General features: G+C 49.5%; 2 long non-coding RNA genes across 3 annotated transcripts; one reads left to right on the top strand and one right to left on the bottom strand.

Moving 5' to 3' along the window:
* The first annotated feature begins 4,328 nt into the window (after window positions 1-4,328).
* LOC148129366 (uncharacterized) lies at window positions 4,329-7,991 on the top strand. Its single transcript, XR_015745533.1, has 2 exons — window positions 4,329-4,744; window positions 6,363-7,991. It is a non-coding gene; the product is annotated as an uncharacterized LOC148129366 (long non-coding RNA).
* A 1,702-nt stretch (window positions 7,992-9,693) lies between these two features.
* LOC113431295 (uncharacterized) lies at window positions 9,694-13,946 on the bottom strand. Of its 2 annotated transcripts, none has more exons than XR_015745529.1 (3): window positions 13,761-13,946; window positions 11,785-12,697; window positions 9,694-11,631 (listed from the first exon to the last, which is right to left on the bottom strand). It is a non-coding gene; the product is annotated as an uncharacterized LOC113431295 (long non-coding RNA). The 2 variants fall into 2 exon arrangements; XR_015745528.1 differs by having other exon boundaries at window positions 13,755-13,946.
* Between the last annotated feature and the right edge of the window lie 5,417 nt (window positions 13,947-19,363).

Consider the following 19,363-nt stretch of genomic DNA (forward strand, 5'->3'; position numbering starts at 1 on the left):
CACCCACCCCCCCAAAATATATCCGGAATTCCTCCCTTGTGTGACTTCACTCGTGTGAAGTGAACGACCCTTGTGCGAACGAAATGCAGAATATAACATGAGCCCCCTCTGTTGCACGCTTCGTGGCCGTTCCACACAGTAGTTTGGTGCCCAAAGCAGAGATTTTTTTTTTGGTTCGGGGGTGGGGGAGAGGGGAATCCCTGAGACTTGCATGTAAAACCTAGTTATAGATGTCTTTTTTTGTAAGTTTTATTTTTGTAACTCTGCATGTTTAAAAAAGAAAAAAAAAAGCATCACTGAATCAATGGATCTGTTGAAGAACTCAGCTGCTGGAAATCATGCAAAATGTTTTTGAATTGCCCTTAAAAAAATATGGAAAATGTTTTCTGAATGCTTTATATTCTTTCTGCTGTAAATTAAAAATGAAAAAAAAAAAGGAGAAAATTTTCCCCGTTGAAGCATGTGGGCTTTTTGTGGGTTGTGTGTTGTGGGCCAGGTTGTCGCATTCTCTGCATTTCTAGGACGTCTCCCAAAACTCTTCCTCTTATCATACGTCCCGGAGATTCTAGAAGGTACCTGTGACCTGTTTTACCTGGTAACAAACAGAGATGTTGGGCTTCACAAAATTATTTTGCAACTGACACTTGAGGTATTTTGCTTTGGGTCTGCCTTCTTAGATTGGCTGCCCCAAGCAGAGAAGAGGGATCTATCAATGCAAATAAATATCCTGCTCCTTAAATCAAGTTCTTAGCTTAGTAGATCAGGGGAATGCTGCAGATTTGAGCTTGATAAAAATCTTAGTCTCTCATGATATTCTCCTTAGCACTGATGATGTTCCCTAGTTGGATCATGAGATGTCTGCAAGAAAACAACCAACCTCAGAGAGCACAAGGACCCCATAGTCCTCCTCCTCCTCCTCCTCTTTTTCTTCTTCCTCCTCCCATCCTCCTTTTTCTTCTTCCTCCTCCTCCCATCCTCTTCCTCCTATCCTCTTCTTATTCTTCCTCCTCCTCCTCCTCCTCTCTGAAAACCCCCCTCCCTTCTAGCACTGATGATGTTCCCTAGCTGGGTCATGAGATGTCTGCAAGAAAACAACCAAGCTCAGAGAGCACCAAGGACCCCTCCTCTCAACCCTCAGCCACAAATATTCTCCTTTATTGATATTCTCTTTATTGATATGGGGTAGATGAAAGTGCCGTTATAATGGCCTCACAGTTGGCCCAATGACCGCAGCCAAAGAACACTATAATTAATGGCATCCACTTCATTTGGAAGGAAACGTGTATAACAGATTTCTGCTGGGCTGACCAACTTTTGGATTAATGGCTGGGAGAAGGGGAGCAGACGGGAGACTTACGAAGTTTGCAGGTGACCCCAAAGCTGGGAAGATGGTTGGATTCTTCAGAAGAAAAAGAAAACTTTACAGGTGACAAGATATAGTCAACTCCAGCGGGGTGTTTGTTTGTGTGTGTGAAATGCACAGGATGGCTTTACCAGGAAGAAAGGTCTCAGGGACTCAATCTGCTAAGATACGTTTGGGGGAAAGCTGCAAATTTAGCAGAGACCCCGGAGGGGAGACATGATAATGGTTTTCAACTATCTAACAAAAATAGTAAAAAGGGCAGGTTAGTTGCTATTGTCTCAGTGCAGAGAACAGCTACTAAGAGGATTAAAGGCCTGGAGGCTAAAACATAGGAAGAACAGTTGCAGGATTTGGGTATGGCTAGTCTAGAGAAAAGAAGGACTGGGGGGGGGCATGATAGCAGTATTCCAGGATTGGGGGGGCTGCCCCAAAGAAGAGGGGGGGGGTCCACCCATCCTCCAACGCACCAGAAGGCAGGACCAGAAACAATGGATGGACACTAAGCAAGGAGAGAAGCAACTTGGAATGAAGGAGAAACACCCTGACAATGAAAACAATTAACCAGTGGCCACCAGAAGTCGTGGGAGCTTCATCACTGGAGGTTTTTTATTTTTGGATAGCCACCTGTCTAAAACGGTCTAGGGTCTCCGGCTTGGGCAAGGGGCTGGACTAGAAGACCTCCAAGGCCCCTTCCAAGCTCTATTCTGGCTCAATTGAAGAAAAAAATGGTTCAGTACTCAGCCAAATACTCTAAAAGAAGAGATTGACTTCTGTTTATAAATCTGTTGTGTTGCAATACTCTCACTTGTTGTTAAGTGTTGTTGCAACGCTTCACTCTTAGCGTAGGAGGAGCCAATGCGTTTGAATGTGATGCCAATCTATGTAGGATGGAGTCCAGGGGAGCTGAGGAGCACAAACAGAAACTTCTGAGGTCCGAGCGTCAGGTTTCCCTGGCTAAGGTGTAACTCTCTATTATGCAGGTTGCATCACGGCGTTTCTACACAGTCCGATGTGCAAAGCAGGAGGCTGCTTTGGAAGCGGGCAAGTGAGGAGTAGCTAAGTCACAGAGAAAACCGCACCGGTGAAGGGAAAAGCTTTCATTGGAACCCGGGAATGGACAGAAAATCTTTTTGGGATGTCCAGGTTTGGGAAAAATGGCAGGGTGGAATTCTTGTAACTCTGTGTGTGTGTGTGTTTGTGTGGTTTTTCTGCCTAGAAATATTTCTTGTGCAAGCTGGCAGCATTCCTGATTTCCTTCCCTTTAAATATATTGATATACTAGCTTGATGCCCGTGCTTCGCTACGCAACTATGTGGTGGGGCTTTGTTTTTGGGGAGGAAAATAAGGATAAAAAAAATCTGCCTCTGCCTCCCAGCATCCATGGGTATTCACCTGGCCAGTGTCCTGTCAGTGCGTGAGAATGAGTTGAGGGCAGTTTGGAAACTGAAAGAGTATATGCTGTGTGAGCAAGAAGGAAACAGCAAGGAGCCTGGGCTTGGCTTAGCTCAACTATTCTGTCCTAAAGTTGCTTGGTGCTGTGAAATTAAAACTGAAACTCCTCTGCTTGTGTTTTGCCTTTGGAAGAGATTTCTTTTCAGGTGGGGAGGGGAGTAGAACTCCTTAGCATCAGAGCGTGTTAATAATAATAATAATATAGGAAATACTCTAAATGCTCTGATGATCATTTTGAAAAATCCTTTCTTAGTGACTCCCTAGAAGCCAAGAGGAACACACATGTCAAATTTCAAGTTTGTAGGCTTTACGGTTCTGGAGATTTTGTGATGATGCCTGATGGTATTGCGCAGATAGATAGATAGATAGATAGATAGATAGATAGATAGATAGATAGATAGATAGATAGATAGATAGATAGATAGATAGATATACATAATAAAAATGATAGGTTAGATAGGTGAGAAAAGTCTGCCCTCCAGTGGCTAATTTTAGTAATGCAGCATATATATTGTGCACACTGAAAAACCTGCCCTCCAGTGATGAATTTGGGAACTGCAGATTCAAACATTGGGAATGGTCTGCCACCCCAAGGTATGTATAATACACAAACACCTTTAAAAATCTGCCATCTAAATGGTTAATTTAGGAACTGCTTATGTATGTAACTGTATCCTGTAATTTGCTTATTGGCAAAATGGCCACGAGATGGCGAGCTATTATTGTTAATGCAAGTTCCCATAGACTTTGAAAACCGCGGTTTTCACGTAATTTGAGGTCTCGGAGTAAGATCCCTCGTCGGATTTCGCCAGATCTGTAACCTGATTATTTTATTTATATTAACTTTTGCGATTCTTTCCCTGCGCCTGCCATAACGAAAAATCTCCACCAGGTGGCAGGCTGTTATTGCTGTGCAATTTCTGTCCTCCACCTGCCATGACGCAAAATGGCCACGAGATGGCGGGCTATTATTGTTAATGTGCAATTTCTTTCCTCCACCTGCAATGACGCCAAATGGCCACGAGATGGCGGACTATTATTATTAAGTTCTTTCCTCCACCTGCAATGACGGAAAATAGCCACGAGATGGGGGGCTATTATTATTAAGTTTTTTTCTTCTCCTGCAATGACGCAAAATGGCCACGAGATGGCGGACTATTATTGTCAATGCAATTTCCCATAGACTTTGAAAACCGCGGTTTTCACGTAATCTGAGGTCTATTTTCACCCCGTTTTCCCCCTAGAGTGATGGGGGACGCAGAGTAAGATATTTTCCCCGAGTCCCTTCGACAAAATCTCCGGCTGTCCCCTTTAAAAGGCGGGTTACAATCAAGGCTCTCCCCTTTAGGCCCCCTTGCAATCGCCCTATCTTTTCCAATAGAAGCGAATTGAGGCGGCCGGCTGACTGCCTTCAAGGGACAACCGGTTGGGGCAGGGAAACTATCCAATTGCCGGGCCCGGGGAGGAAGGGAAGGGAAACCATCATCACGCGAGAGAGAAACATCAGGTTTGAAAACGGTCCAGCTAAAAGTGTGTTGGAGCGGGGCAGGCAATCGGATAGACACCTCCTTGCAAGGGGCCTTTCTCTCCAGCAGCCTAGAGCGTCGAAAAAAGTCCTATTAGGGGGAAGGGCAGCAGCTGGGAGATTGCCTGGCTTCGCTAACAATCCACTTTTAGGGCCAAAAAAGGGGGAGAAAAGCATTTTTAGAGGCGAGGCTCCACATTTGCAAAGCGATACTTCTTTTGCTCGAGCCAGAGCCGCTTCTGCCGCCCCTGGGCACGAGTTTCTTTTCTTTTTCCTTTTGCAGGTGCGACTATCAAGTCGAAATTGCCATTTTATTTTTTTGGGCGGGGTGCAAAGCTGCAATGAACTGGGCCAGAACCCGCTACTGAATTAATATTCTTCCAGGGCTTCGGGGCCAAGCAGAGGTAAGTGAACAGCTTGCATGCACAGGGCAGCCTTTAAAAAAAAGGGGTGGTGGTGGAGGGAAATAAAAAATACTAGAAATGGGGGGTGGAAACACACAAGGGAGGAAAACCGTGATTGACGTCCTTGGGTCATCGAAGAAAGGCAAGAAATGGAAGTTTTTCATGGCAAGTGCATTAAGGGCCCTTATTCTCTTGTGCTCTATTCTATTCTTATTCCTATATTCTAGTTTATTCTGTTCTATTCTTATTCTTGGGGTAGGGTGGGGTGGGGTGTAGTCTGGTCTGGTCTGGGTTTAAACCTTGGAAGGGCCTCCCTGTGTGTCTTAAGACTGGATTTCTGGGGGTGCCACCCCCCAAATCTTCAAAGGCCTTTGTCCTTTGCCCCACAATCCCAATTTCTCCTTGTGTGCTGTTAAAACCCACCCGTGCAGGTGCCTTGAGCCAATCTCTGCATGCCAAAAAAAAGGGCTTCCTGGTTGTTTTTGTCCTATTTCTCTTTTTAAATGCTCTGGATTCCAAATTTCTTCCCCCCTCAACAAAACCAGATAGAGATTCCCTTCTCGGCCTGTTTTAGATCCTGTAGATCTCTCAGTTCTCCCTCCTTTCTCTGAATCGGGGTTATTTCCAGCAGAAATCGTTCCCCAGGGAACCATGGCCCAAAGAACCTTTTTATGAGATCCCTGGTAAAGAGCCCAGGCTTGGGGGGAAAGTAATAATGCTGCCCTGATCCGTTTAACATAATAAAACAAATGCATATGATGGGGAGGGAATTGGGTGGGCCGAAGAGTAAGGGTTTTGTTTTCTTTTTGCATTGGTAAACAATGTTTATTGCTCTGTGTGTGGTTTGCAACCATTTAGAGGGCCAGAAAAATGCACCATTCGAGGTGCAGGCAGTACGAGGTGACCTGGAAGCCCCCCCTTCACCTACAAGCGTTGAAGGGTGGCAGTTCCCAGGGCCCCTTCACCTGTTCAGGTATAAGACCCAAGAAGGCACCAAGAACTCCACAGTCCTCCTCCTCTCCTCCTCCTTCCCCTCCCCTCCTCCTCCTCCCCCCTCCTCCTCCTCTCCACAAACCCCATTTCCTTCCAACACTGATGATGTTACTTAGTTTGGTTTTGAAACGTCTACAAGGAAACCACCCAGCTTGGAGAGCCCCAAGGACCTCTGAGCTACAAATATTCTTGTCGATATCCCAAAGTTGCTTTTCCAAGGGAGAACTGAACTTTCCTGGGTTTTCTTTGAAAACGTTTCGCTTCCCATCCAAGAAGCTTCTTCAGTTCTATCGATGTCCTATCGATACCTTCCTTCATTCTCCACTTGGAGGTTGAGTCCCTTAAGGTTTGCTCCTCCCTCTTCTTCCCATCAAGCTTCCCGTCCTGCAGGGGCCACGCGTAAGGCTTTAAAGCCCGTGGCACATACCACGTGGGCTCATCCTTAGTACCAGGGCTGTTAACTCCTCTCTGCTCTGGAAGAAAGGTTGCATTTCAGCTTTTCTTTTTGAAATGGTTTGCACCCTCCGCTTGGTTCGGCTCTCGGTTTCCCAAATCCCCGGCTCTCGGCCCTGTGCTCAAATCCCCCCAGGTGCTTCATTTGCTTTCCTTGCTGTTTTTCCTCCAGGTAGCCAAGAGGTGGGCCGGGTGTTGCGTATGCCCAGTTTCCTGGCGGCTTCCCCAGTGCAACCTTCCTCCCGTGGAGCTTCACTCAACCCTCCACCGGAAGCGTGGCCTCGTCCTCCTACGGAGGGAAGCTTCTCCCCAGCCGGGTCTCCCCCAAGCAGGAAAATGGGACCTCTCTCTCTTGGAGGCCCTGGGCGATGCCCCCAAGCCCCCTTCGTAACGCCTGGATTCTCCGCCGTCGGACATCTCACTGAAGAAGGAAGTTCCCTCCCCGAAGAGGCCTGTGGAAATCTGCTAAAATATTCGTATTGGGGGGAGGAAATAAAGACTCGGCGGGATGGGGTTTTAAAAGTTATTTATTAGGAAGACACACTTGGAGAAGGAGAAACAGCTCTGCAAACCGGCCATGGAGGGGCAAGGACCCCCCCTCCCTCTTCCTTTTTTGTGTGGGGGGGGACACCTCCCTGGCTGGAACAGGTGCAGTGTTCTTTTCTTGTGGGGGGAGGTCTATGCATCGCTAGCAGCTTTTGAGACCGACAAAGTGATCCAGTGTCCAAACTCCATGTCCTTTTTTAAATTTTTATTATTTTTATTTGGATGGTACAGCACAGCCTGTCTGTGTGGGGCTATCTTCTTCCCTTTTTTCCTCTCCTTTGACTTCCTGTGGTTTCTCTCTCTGATGGGCATCGTTGGTTGGTTTGCTCGCTCGTTTGTTTCCATCCTGGCCTTTCTGGGCATTTGGTTGACTCAGGACTCCCGTCCTTCCGAGGTTGGTAAAACGAGGACCCGGATTGTTTGGGGGTGCAATGCTTTGCTGACTGTGTAAATCACTTACAGACGGCCGTAAAAGCCCTGTGAAGCGGCATTAAGTCTTTTTAAGTGCTATTGCAGCTTAGAGGCTGCAGGGAGGCCCATCAGCCGCGGGTTTGGCTGCCTGGGAATTGTTGGGAAGGAGGCAGGAAGGAAGCAGGAAGGATATTGTGCTTGGGGGAATGGGGGTAACCCATTGCTTCCCTTCTGGAAGTCTTTCTGTGTGTGTGGGGGGGGGGTCCTTGGTGCTCTCTGAGCTTGGTTTTCTTGCAGACGTCTCATTACCCAATTAGGTAACATCATCAGTGCAGTGAGGATGGGATGATCAGGGCACTGATGACGTTACCAAGCTGGGTGATGAAATGTTTGTGAGAAAACCCAACTTTGGAGGGCACCAAAGACCCCACAGTTCAACCCTGACCTATTTCTCCTGTGGGTGTGTGTGTGTGTGCATACAAAACACAGATATGCTCCGTTTTAATTGGCTTTTGTGCCCAAAGGATGCAGTGTTTTCTTTTAAGGCAGGGCAGCCTGGGTGAGGATACAGAATTGCACATTTCCACACCCAGGCAACCAACATGGAGCCCTTGCCAGCTTTCAACCAATGTGTGTCTGTGTGTGTTTGTGTGTTTGCCCAATTTGGGGTGGGGGAAAGAATGCAGGGGCCAAATTTTGAAGACACCCCTGCTGTGTCTGTGTTTCTTCCCTCCCCGGTGCATTAATCCAAGATAGCTCAGTTGGTATCCTAGCTTCTTGTTAAAAGCTTCCCATCCACTTGAAGGCTTTCCAGCAAAGCAGTTGAAATAAAAAACCAAAGAGAATTCACTCCCTTTGTAAAACAGGTAGGGGTGTCGGGGTGCCTCCTTCAGAACTTACAATTCCTTTTTTGGGTGGGTGGGGAGACATTAAAGTATTGGTGGGTAAACAGCCCAGCTTATTAGATGAAATCCTGGCCTCATCAGCCAGCAAAGGGGTAAGTATGAAATAAAAGTGCGACCAGTTGTGGGAACCACCAGATGGCAAGGAGGACAACGAGGACAGGTGAGAACAGGTAAGTAGAGGGCACAGGTGCTGGGAAGATGGGGGGGGCAGGCAGGCCTTAGCCAGAGTGGGTTGGCAAGAGCCCCCCAAGAGCTGGCCTGCCTGCAGCCCCCATCTTCCCAGCGCCTGCATTTCCCTCCCTCCTCTTGGCCCCCCCCATCTTTGGCCTCAAGGGGGGGACCGAGGTAGGGAGGGGCAGGCCCTGGGTGCCCCCCTTCCAGGTCTGCAGGGTTGGGGTGGCCCCTGCCATCTTCCCAGGGCCATCACCTCTTCCTCCTCCCCCTCTGTCCCAGGAGGGCTGCTGGGGGCTGAGTGGAGGTGGGGAGAGGAAGGCACTTGGGAGGATGCTAGAGGCTGGCTGGGGAGGGGCTCCTTGGCAACGCCCCTCCTCTTCCCTTCCCAGCTCCCCTGGTGCCAGGCAATGGGGGGAATGGGAGGTCCTGGGCTGGAGGGTGGGGACATTGGCAGGCCAGGGGCAAAGGCCTCCCTTGAAAAGCCAGGGAGAGCCTGCCAATCCCCCCCCCCCTCTCTGGGCCTCCCTTTCCCTGCTGAGTCTCTGCCAGCATGGCACCAAGGGGGCTGGGAAGAGGAGAGGAGGAGGGCAAGGAGCCCCTCCCCAGCCTGCCTCTGGCGTCCTTCCAGGGCCTGCCTAGCCCACCTCCTCCAGCAGCCCTCCTGGGGGGGAGGAGAAGAGGAAAGCCCTGGGAAGATGGGGAGGGGCCTCTCAGCCCAGTAGACCTGGGGGGGGGCACCCAGGGTCTGCCCCTCCCTGGCCCCCCTTGGGGTCATAGATGGGAGGGGCCAAAGGAGGGAGGGAAATGGGGGAGGGTTGGGAGGGGGGTGTAGGGGGGAAAGAAACACACCCAGGATGGCAGAAGAGACAAACTTTATTAAAGTTCAAAAAAACAAGCAATACACCCCCTCTGATACCCAGCCCACCCACCTGCCCCCTCCCCACGCCCACCCCACCCCCCCCTATCCCCCCCTCCCACCCCCCCCCCCCCTGCCCCCTATCCCCCCACTGCCTTTGGCTTCAGTCCTGGCTTAAAGGGGCCCAGGGGAGGGAGGTCCTGGGAAGAGGGGGTTATGTGTCCCCCTCTTCCCAGGCCCCCTACCCCCAGGCCCCTTTTAGGCCAGGATTGAAGCCAAAGGCATTGATGGGGGCTGAGGGAGGCCCATGGGACATGGGTGGGTGTGATGGGCCAGAGAACGGTTGCCCAGTGTCCCTTGGCTTGGAGTGGCCAAACTGCCACCCTGAGAGCCAAGGACATTGGGCAGCCGCTCTCTGCCCAGCCCACCTGCACCCCAGCCCCATCTCTCGGCCTCCCCCAGTCCCCACCAACCCTCAGCTTCAACCGTGGCACAAGGGAAGCTGGCAAGAGAGGCTCTGGGGGTGCCCAGGGCTGCTTGGATGCCCCAGACCTTCCTAGGGCCTCCCTGCCAGCCTCCCTGATGCCATGGCTGGCTCCTGGCCTTTCTCCCCCCTCCTGAGGGTGACCCACCATGCAGAGAGATTTTCTCTGTGCACCCATTGCTATAAGCAGGCATGCACAAATGTGTATTATTTGAAATTAACTCCAAGATTTGGAATAAATTGTGCACACCTGCTTAGAACAAGGGAAGGAACTGCAGACTTGACTCAAGACACACCTGGATTTTCTGGCTCACCTGCCTAGGTGCTGGGGAGTTTGGGGGAGGGAGCATGCATGACACCCAATGAAGCACAAGACCTTACACATAAAAAGTTTTCAACTTGGACAAGTTGTGCAGACTTCTAACTAGAGCTAACTAGAGTCCACCCACCTAAGTTTGCCAAGGCCAAGAACCACTGGAGACCTAAAATGGGGGTCTTCAAACTTGACAGCTTTAAGACTTGTGGACTTCAACTCCCAGAATTCCTCCTCCAGTTGTGTTAGCTCAGGAATTCTGGGGGTTGAAGTCCACAAGTCTTAAACTTGCCAAGTTCGAAAACTCTTGATCTATCTCTATCACCTATAAATCATCTATAATATCCTCTATAATATAGAGGATATTATAGATGATTGATAGGTGATAGAGATAGATCAAGAGTCTTCAAACTTGACAGCTTTAAGACTTGTGGACTTCAACTCCCAGAATTCATGTTAGCTCAGGAATTCTGAGCCAAGCTTTGCTGGCTGAGGAATTCTGGGAGTTGAAGTCCACAAGTCTTCAAGTGGCCAAGGTTGGGGACCTCTGCTCTAGGGCATCCTATGGAGATAGGATTCTGCCCTCTGTGTGAAGAACTCAACACAGAAGCCAGAAGAATTGGAGACCCGACACCTGCAGGGCCTGGCACTTGTCCCAAGTCCCAGATTTCTGAACACAGAACTGAGAAGAATTGGGGGCCACCACCAAGTGAAGGCATGGAGCTCTCTGGTCTCCAAAGAATGGTGAACTTCAGTTTCCAGAAGTCTCCAATCCACGGGATGGAGAACGCTGGGAACTGAATTGCAGCCATCTGGTGTCTTGGGGAGAAAGGGGACATCTTAAGCTTCTCTAGCCACCATTGCTAAGGATTCTGGGAGCTAAAATCCCTCCCTTTGAAAGTTGCACCTTTCAATGGATGGACTACAGCTCCCCAAACTCTTAACTGTTTTAAATGGGAGTTGAGTGGGAACCATCTAGTGCCTTCCACTCTGGAGGACTCCAATTCCCATAATTCTGAGAGTTGAAGTCCACACCCTTCTAAAGGCCAATTGGCTTTCTGAAAGCAAGTCCAGACCTACTTGGGGGGAGGTATAGATGACCCTCTTAGATCAGGGTTTCCCACCCTTAGCAAGATGTGTGGATTTCAACACCCAGGATTCCCCAAACCGATTGGCTGGGGAATTCTGGGATTTGCAGTCCACACACCTTCAAGTTTGAAAAACGCTGATCTAAGTTCTTCCAACACCTCAACTCTGTCCAAACATCTGAACTTGCTCTACACGATCCTACCAGATAAACACTCCTGGTCCTAAAGGCTGACAACAGCCATGATTCCTTGACCCTACCAGCCACAGCTTAAAACTTACCACTTAAATTAAACTTACCGCTTCAATTTACCATTTACTGCCTCAAGTGTATCTCCACAAACCATCAAACATGGTTCTTTAGCCAAGCTGAAGACTTAAGACTCCCTTCACCTAACTTGCAAATTACAGAGAGATCCTGGCTACGCTGGGGATCCACTCACAACCAACAATAAGACTTGCTATCTCCTTATCCACTCACGACCAACAATAAGACTTGCTAACTCCTTATCCACTCACGACCAACAATAAGACTTGCTAACTCCTTATCCACTCACAACCAACAATAAGACTTGCTATCTCCTTATCCACTCACGACCAACAATAAGACTTGCTATCTCCTTATCCACTCACGACCAACAATAAGACTTGCTAACTCCTTATCCACTCACAACCAACAATAAGACTTGCTATCTCCTTATCCACTCACAACCAACAATAAGACTTGCTATCTCCTTATCCACTCACAACCAACAATAAGACTTGCTATCTCCTTATCCACTCACAACCAACAATAAGACTTGCTATCTCCTTATCCACTCACGACCAACCATAAGACTTGCTAACTCCTTATTCTAGACCTGATCTGTCTGGTGACCTCAAGCAACAAGTGTGTGTGTGTTGGGGGATCTCAGTTCCTGGTGGGCACCACACAGGCGGCGAAGAAAGGCGTGCGTGGGTCACAATGCAGTAAAAGCCGCAGGGAAGAACGTTTCTCCATCGGGATCTGGCCGTTTTGCCCGCTGCGGTTTCGGTGCAGAGCGATCCAGGCCTCCGAAAGAAATGCACAAGAGGCTGTTTTTACAAGCCGACAACCGACACACACGATCCCTTCCCATACAGAGATAAAAATAAGAGGAATTGGGGGGAGTGGGGGATTCAAAGCATGCATTGTGCTGCCAGTCCAACTCTTCCTGCTGTTGTTTGGTCCCAAGAGTTTTAAATAAGGTCACTTGCAGGAAAAGAGCCAAGCCACAAAATGTGGTGGCACGTTGGTCTTCCATCTCTCCGTCTCCAGCGCTGGGTGGGTGGGATTGGCCTCCAGAAGAGGAAGGGGCAGCATGGAAGGCTGGCCTGGCTTTTTAATTTTTAAAGTAGGTTTTATTTTGAGATGGTTTTAAGAACCCCCATTATTATTATTCTAAAGAGGCAGGTTTTTTTTTCCAGCCATCATGGTCTTTTTAGGCTCCCCTGCTGGAGGACAAAATTTCCTGGAATTTCCCTCCAGTGCCCTCAGGACCAGCTGGAACAATGCAGCCCCTTCCTCAGCCCTCCACAAGTGGCAACAGCTGTCCAGTTAACCCCCCAAAAAATCTGTCCATCCATCAGTCTCCATCGGAAAAATCCAAGTCTTCCACCACGTCCTCTTCTCCTCTTGCCAGCTGTTGCAACTCTGCCCGAGGCAGCGGTTTCTGATGGCGGTGACTCCGTTGGGGCACGGCCCTCTTGCCTCCTGGAGAAGGAAGGAAGGAAGAAAAACGGGGGTGTCAATCCAACCTCAACGGGGAGAGGAGGGGGCACAAAAAGGCAGCTGGGTGCTAATTAATCATCTGTGCTAATTAAAGGATCGTCTGCAGGGCGCAGGAGGGGGCGAGGTGGAAATGGGGAGATGGGCAGGATACAAGTTTAATAATAAGTAAAGCAATAAATAAACCAAAGCACCTGGGTGTTTACAATGGGGATGGAGGATGATGGAGAAGAAAATTTTTATTTCCCTTTCCCATTTTATTTGTGGGGGGGGGGACACAACAACTCTATAAAGGCTTCCAAAACTCACATCCTAGAAATAAGGGGGGAATTGGGCTCCTCTCCAAACTGACCAGAATTCAGATGCTCGGCAACCGACTCGTATTTATGACAGTTGCAGAGTCCCCAGGGTTACATCATCCCCTTTGGTGGCCTTCAGACAAGGAAGCCAGATTCACTTGACAAACTAACAAACTGCAGTGATTCACTTAACATATGTGGCAAGGAAGGTTGTAAAATGGGACAAAATTAACTTTATATGCGTCTCTCGCTTAAGCAACAGATACTTTCGGGCTCAACTGTGGTCATAAGTCAAGGACTTGCTATATGACATTAACTTCTACTTTAAAATAGATACACTCCCTTCCCAGGCCATGTTTCCATAAGGACTGCTCATAAAACAGCCCATTTCCAAGTTTGCAAAGCTTTTCACGCACACAATACATTTAAATCAACTTTCCAACAGGCCCATAAATGACCCATAAACTGCACACAAAAAAAACCCCCACAACCCCCCATCCCTTGGACAAGGCCTGCAAGAAGAAAGGACGCAACACACACACCCACACACCCACCCAGGGCCCCTGGTCCCCCTCACCCTCCACCTGCAAACCCCCCCCAGCCCCTCACCTGTGCAGCCCCCCCCTCTCCCCCCCCACAAACGAGGCAGGCGAGCCAGCGCCATTGCCTCCCCGGGCGCCACTCCGAAGCGGCTCCCGTTGGCCAACAGAGGGAGGGGACGGGACGGAGGAGGCCTCCCTTACCGGAACCGGGCCTGGAAAACCCTCCAGGCGCTTCCCGAGTTCCACCGACCTCGTGGCCGTCGCGGAAGGCAGCGAGAGGCCGCCCACAAGCCGCGCACGCGCCTCTCCAACCGCCACCGCCCAGCAGCTGCGCCGAAGGCCGGGCACGCCTGCGCAAGGCGCACGTGGCTGCAGGGGGGGGTCACGTGGCTTGGTGGGCTTGGCTTGGCGGCCATCTCACGGGGTGGGCGCGGCCTGGTGGTCACGTGCCCGGGTGGGCGTGGCTTGAAGGCCATGTGACGGGGTGGGCGCGGCCTGGTGGCCATGTGGCAGGGTGGGCGTGGCCAGTCAATGATTATTCATATTTCTATTAACTATTGCGATTCCTCCCCTGCGCCTGCCATGACGCAAAATGGCCACGAGATGGCGGGCTATTATTGTCAATGCAATTTCCCATAGACTTAGAAAACCGCGGTTTTCATGTAATTTGAGGTCTATTTTCACCCCGTTTCCCCCCCTAGAGTGATGGGGGACTCAGAGTAAGATCCCTCGTCGGATTTCGCCACATTTGTAACCTGATTATTTTTATTTAAATTAACTTTCGCGATTCCTTCCCTGCGCCTGCCATAACGAAAAACCTCCACCAGGTGGCAGGCTGTTATTGCTGTGCAATTTCTTATCTCCACCTGCAATGACGTAAAATGGCCACGAGACGGCGGGCTATTATTATTAAGTTCTTTCCTCCACCTGCAATGACGCAAAATGGCCACGAGACGGCGGGCTATTATTATTAAGTTCTTTCCTCCACCTGCCATGCGCAAAATGGCCACGAGATGGGGGGGCTATTATTATTTCTTTCCTCCACCTGCCATGCGCAAAATGGCCACGAGACGGCGGGCTATTATTATTAAGTTCTTTCCTCCACCTGCAATGACGGATAATGGCCACGAGACGGCGGGCTATTATTATTAAGTTCTTTCCTCCACCTGCAATGACGCAAAGTGGCCACGAGACGGCGGGCTATTATTATTAAGTTCTTTCCTCCTCCTGCCATGCGCAAAATGGCCACGAGATGGGGGCTATTATTATTTCTTTCCTCCACCTGCCATGCGCAAAATGGCCACGAGACGGCGGGCTATTATTATTAAGTTCTTTCCTCCACCTGCAATGACGCAAAATGGCCACGAGACGGCGGGCTATTATTATTAAGTTCTTTCCTCCACCTGCAATGACGTGGTCACGTGCCCGGGTGGGCGTGGCTTGGCGGCCATGTGACGGGGTGGGCGCGGCCTGGTGGTCATGTGGCATGGTGGGCGTGGCCAGTCAATGATTATTCATATTTCTATTAACTGTTGCGATTCCTCCCTGCGCCTGCAATGACGCAAAATGGCCACGAGATGGCGGGCTATTATTGTCAATGCAATTTCCCATAGACTTAGAAAACCGCGGTTTTCATGTAATTTGAGGTCTATTTTCACCCCGTTTCCCCCCTAGAGTGATGGGGACTCAGAGTAAGATCCCTCGTCGGATTTCGCCACATTTGTAACCTGATTATTTTTATTTAAATTAACTTTCGCGATTCCTTCTCTGCGCCTGCCATAACGAAAAACCTCCACCAGGTGGCAGGCTGTTATTGCTGTGCAATTTCTTATCTCCACCTGCAATGACGTAAAATGGCCACGAGACGGCGGGCTATTATTATTAAGTTCTTTCCTCCTCCTGCCATGCGCAAAATGGCCACGAGATGGGGGGGCTATTATTATTTCTTTCCTCCACCTGCCATGCGCAAAATGGCCACGAGACGGCAGGCTATTATTATTAAGTTCTTTCCTCCTCCTGCCATGCGCAAAATGGCCACGAGATGGAGGGGCTATTATTATTTCTTTCCTCCACCTGCCATGCGCAAAATGGCCACGAGACGGCGAGCTATTATTATTAAGTTCTTTCCTCCTCCTGCCATGCGCAAAATGGCCACGAGATGGGGGGCTATTATTATTTCTTTCCTCCACCTGCCATGCGCAAAATGGCCACGAGACGGCAGGCTATTATTATTAAGTTCTTTCCTCCACCTGCCATGCGCAAAATGGCCACGAGACGGCAGGCTATTATTATTAAGTTCTTTCCTCCATCTGCAATGACGCAAAATGGCCACGAGATGGCGGGCTATTATTATTAAGTTCTTTCCTCCACCTGCCATGCGCAAAATGGCCACGAGACGGCGGCCTATTATTATTAAGTTCTTTCCTCCACCTGCAATGACGCAAAATGGCCACGAGACGGCGGGCTATTATTATTAAGTTCTTTCCTCCACCTGCAATGACGCAAAATGGCCACGAGACGGCGGGCTATTATTATTAAGTTCTTTCCTCCACCTGCAATGACGCAAAATGGCCACGAGACGGCGGGCTATTATTATTAAGTTCTTTCCTCCACCTGCAATGACGTGGTCACATGCCCGGGTGGGCGTGGCTTGGCGGCCATGTGATGGGGTGGGCGCGGCCTGGTGGTCATGTGGCATGGTGGGCGTGGCCAGTCAATGATTATTCATATTTCTATTAACTGTTGCGATTCCTTCCCTGCGCCTGCAATGACGCAAAATGGCCACGAGATGGCGGGCTACTATTGTCAATGCAATTTCCCATAGACTTAGAAAACCGCGGTTTTCATGTAATTTGAGGTCTATTTTCACCCCGTTTCCCCCCCCCTAGAGTGATGGGGGACTCAGAGTAAGATCCCTCGTCGGATTTCGCCACATTTGTAACCTGATTATTTTTATTTAAATTAACTTTCGCGATTCCTTCTCTGCGCCTGCCATAACGAAAAACCTCCACCAGGTGGCAGGCTGTTATTGCTGTGCAATTTCTTATCTCCACCTGCAATGACGTAAAATGGCCACGAGACGGCGGGCTATTATTATTAAGTTCTTTCCTCCACCTGCAATGACGCAAAATGGCCACGAGACGGCGGGCTATTATTATTAAGTTCTTTCCTCCACCTGCCATGCGCAAAATGGCCACGAGATGGGGGGGCTATTATTATTTCTTTCCTCCACCTGCCATGCGCAAAATGGCCACGAGACGGCGGGCTATTATTATTAAGTTCTTTCCTCCACCTGCAATGACGGATAATGGCCACGAGACGGCGGGCTATTATTATTAAGTTCTTTCCTCCACCTGCAATGACGCAAAGTGGCCACGAGACGGCGGGCTATTATTATTAAGTTCTTTCCTCCTCCTGCCATGCGCAAAATGGCCACGAGATGGGGGGGCTATTATTATTTCTTTCCTCCACCTGCCATGCGCAAAATGGCCACGAGACGGCGGGCTATTATTATTAAGTTCTTTCCTCCACCTGCAATGACGCAAAATGGCCACGAGACGGCGGGCTATTATTATTAAGTTCTTTCCTCCACCTGCAATGACGTGGTCACGTGCCCGGGTGGGCGTGGCTTGGCGGCCATGTGACGGGGTGGGCGCGGCCTGGTGGTCATGTGGCATGGTGGGCGTGGCCAGTCAATGATTATTCATATTTCTATTAACTGTTGCGATTCCTCCCCTGCGCCTGCAATGACGCAAAATGGCCACGAGATGGCGGGCTATTATTGTCAATGCAATTTCCCATAGACTTAGAAAACCGCGGTTTTCATGTAATTTGAGGTCTATTTTCACCCCGTTTCCCCCCCCTAGAGTGATGGGGGACTCAGAGTAAGATCCCTCGTCGGATTTCGCCACATTTGTAACCTGATTATTTTTATTTAAATTAACTTTCGCGATTCCTTCTCTGCGCCTGCCATAACGAAAAACCTCCACCAGGTGGCAGGCTGTTATTGCTGTGCAATTTCTTATCTCCACCTGCAATGACGTAAAATGGCCACGAGACGGCGGGCTATTATTATTAAGTTCTTTCCTCCTCCTGCCATGCGCAAAATGGCCACGAGATGGGGGGGGCTATTATTATTTCTTTCCTCCACCTGCCATGCGCAAAATGGCCACGAGACGGCAGGCTATTATTATTAAGTTCTTTCCTCCTCCTGCCATGCGCAAAATGGCCACGAGATGGGGGCTATTATTATTTCTTTCCTCCACCTGCCATGCGCAAAATGGCCACGAGACGGCGGGCTATTATTATTAAGTTCTTTCCTCCTCCTGCCATGCGCAAAATGGCCACGAGATGGGGGCTATTATTATTTCTTTCCTCCACCTGCCATGCGCAAAATGGCCACGAGACGGCGGGCTATTATTATTAAGTTCTTTCCTCCACCTGCCATGCGCAAAATGGCCACGAGACGGCAGGCTATTATTATTAAGTTCTTTCCTCCATCTGCAATGACGCAAAATGGCCACGAGATGGCAGGCTATTATTATTAAGTTCTTTCCTCCACCTGCCATGCGCAAAATGGCCACGAGACGGCGGCCTATTATTATTAAGTTCTTTCCTCCACCTGCAATGACGCAAAATGGCCACGAGACGGCGGGCTATTATTATTAAGTTCTTTCCTCCACCTGCAATGACGCAAAATGGCCACGAGACGGCGGGCTATTATTATTAAGTTCTTTCCTCCACCTGCAATGACGCAAAATGGCCACGAGACGGCGGGCTATTATTATTAAGTTCTTTCCTCCACCTGCAATGACGTGGTCACATGCCCGGGTGGGCGTGGCTTGGCGGCCATGTGATGGGGTGGGCGCGGCCTGGTGGTCATGTGGCATGGTGGGCGTGGCCAGTCAATGATTATTCATATTTCTATTAACTGTTGCGATTCCTCCCTGCGCCTGCAATGACGGAAAATGGCCACGAGATGGCGGGCTGTTATTGTCAATGCAATTTCCCATAGACTTTGAAAACCGCGGTTTTCACGTAATTTGAGGTCTATTTTCACCCCGTTTCCCCCTTAGAGTGATGGGGGACTCAGAGTAAGATCCCTCGTCGGATTTCGCCACATTTGTAACGTGATTATTTTTATTTCTATTAACTTTCGCGATTCCTTCCCTGTGCCTGCCATAACGAAAAACCTCCACCAGGTGGCAGGCTGTTATTGCTGTGCAATTTCTTTCCTCCACCTGCAATGACGCAAAATGGCCACGAGATGGCCATTATTATTAAGACCATTCATAGTGCTGGGGAAGCAAAGGACGCCCTCCAGTGGCTCTTTTGGGCAGAGCAGGCTGAAAGGGACTATTAAGACCATTCATAGTGCTGGGGAAGCAAAGGGTGCCCTCCGGTGGGTACTTTTTGAACTACAGCTGTCAAAGGTTATATATGGAAGAAGTGCCTAAGTCCATAATGGCGAACCTATGACCAAACTTACCTGCACTGCGCATGCATGCGCCTCCCAGCTGATTTTCAGCCCGCTTGAGGCCTTTTTCGGCCTCCCAGATGCTCAAGGGAAGCCTCTGCAGCCTCGGGAGGCCGAAAAATTGGCCTTCCGGAAGAGGGGGCGAACTTATTCTCCAACGCACCAGAAGGCAGGACCAGAAACAATGGATGGAAACTAAGCAAGGAGAGAAGCAACCTGGAACGAAGGAGAAACTCCCTGACAATGAAAACAATTAACCAGTGGCCACCAGAAGTCGTGGGAGCTTCATCACTGGAGGTTTTTTATTTTTGGACAGCCACCTGTCTAAAGCGGT

This window comes from Notechis scutatus, chromosome 16 (genome assembly GCF_049901735.1).
Source record: "Notechis scutatus isolate UNSWTSFEM ecotype Mainland chromosome 16, rNotScu1.2, whole genome shotgun sequence".
Lineage (NCBI taxonomy): Eukaryota > Metazoa > Chordata > Lepidosauria > Squamata > Elapidae > Notechis > Notechis scutatus.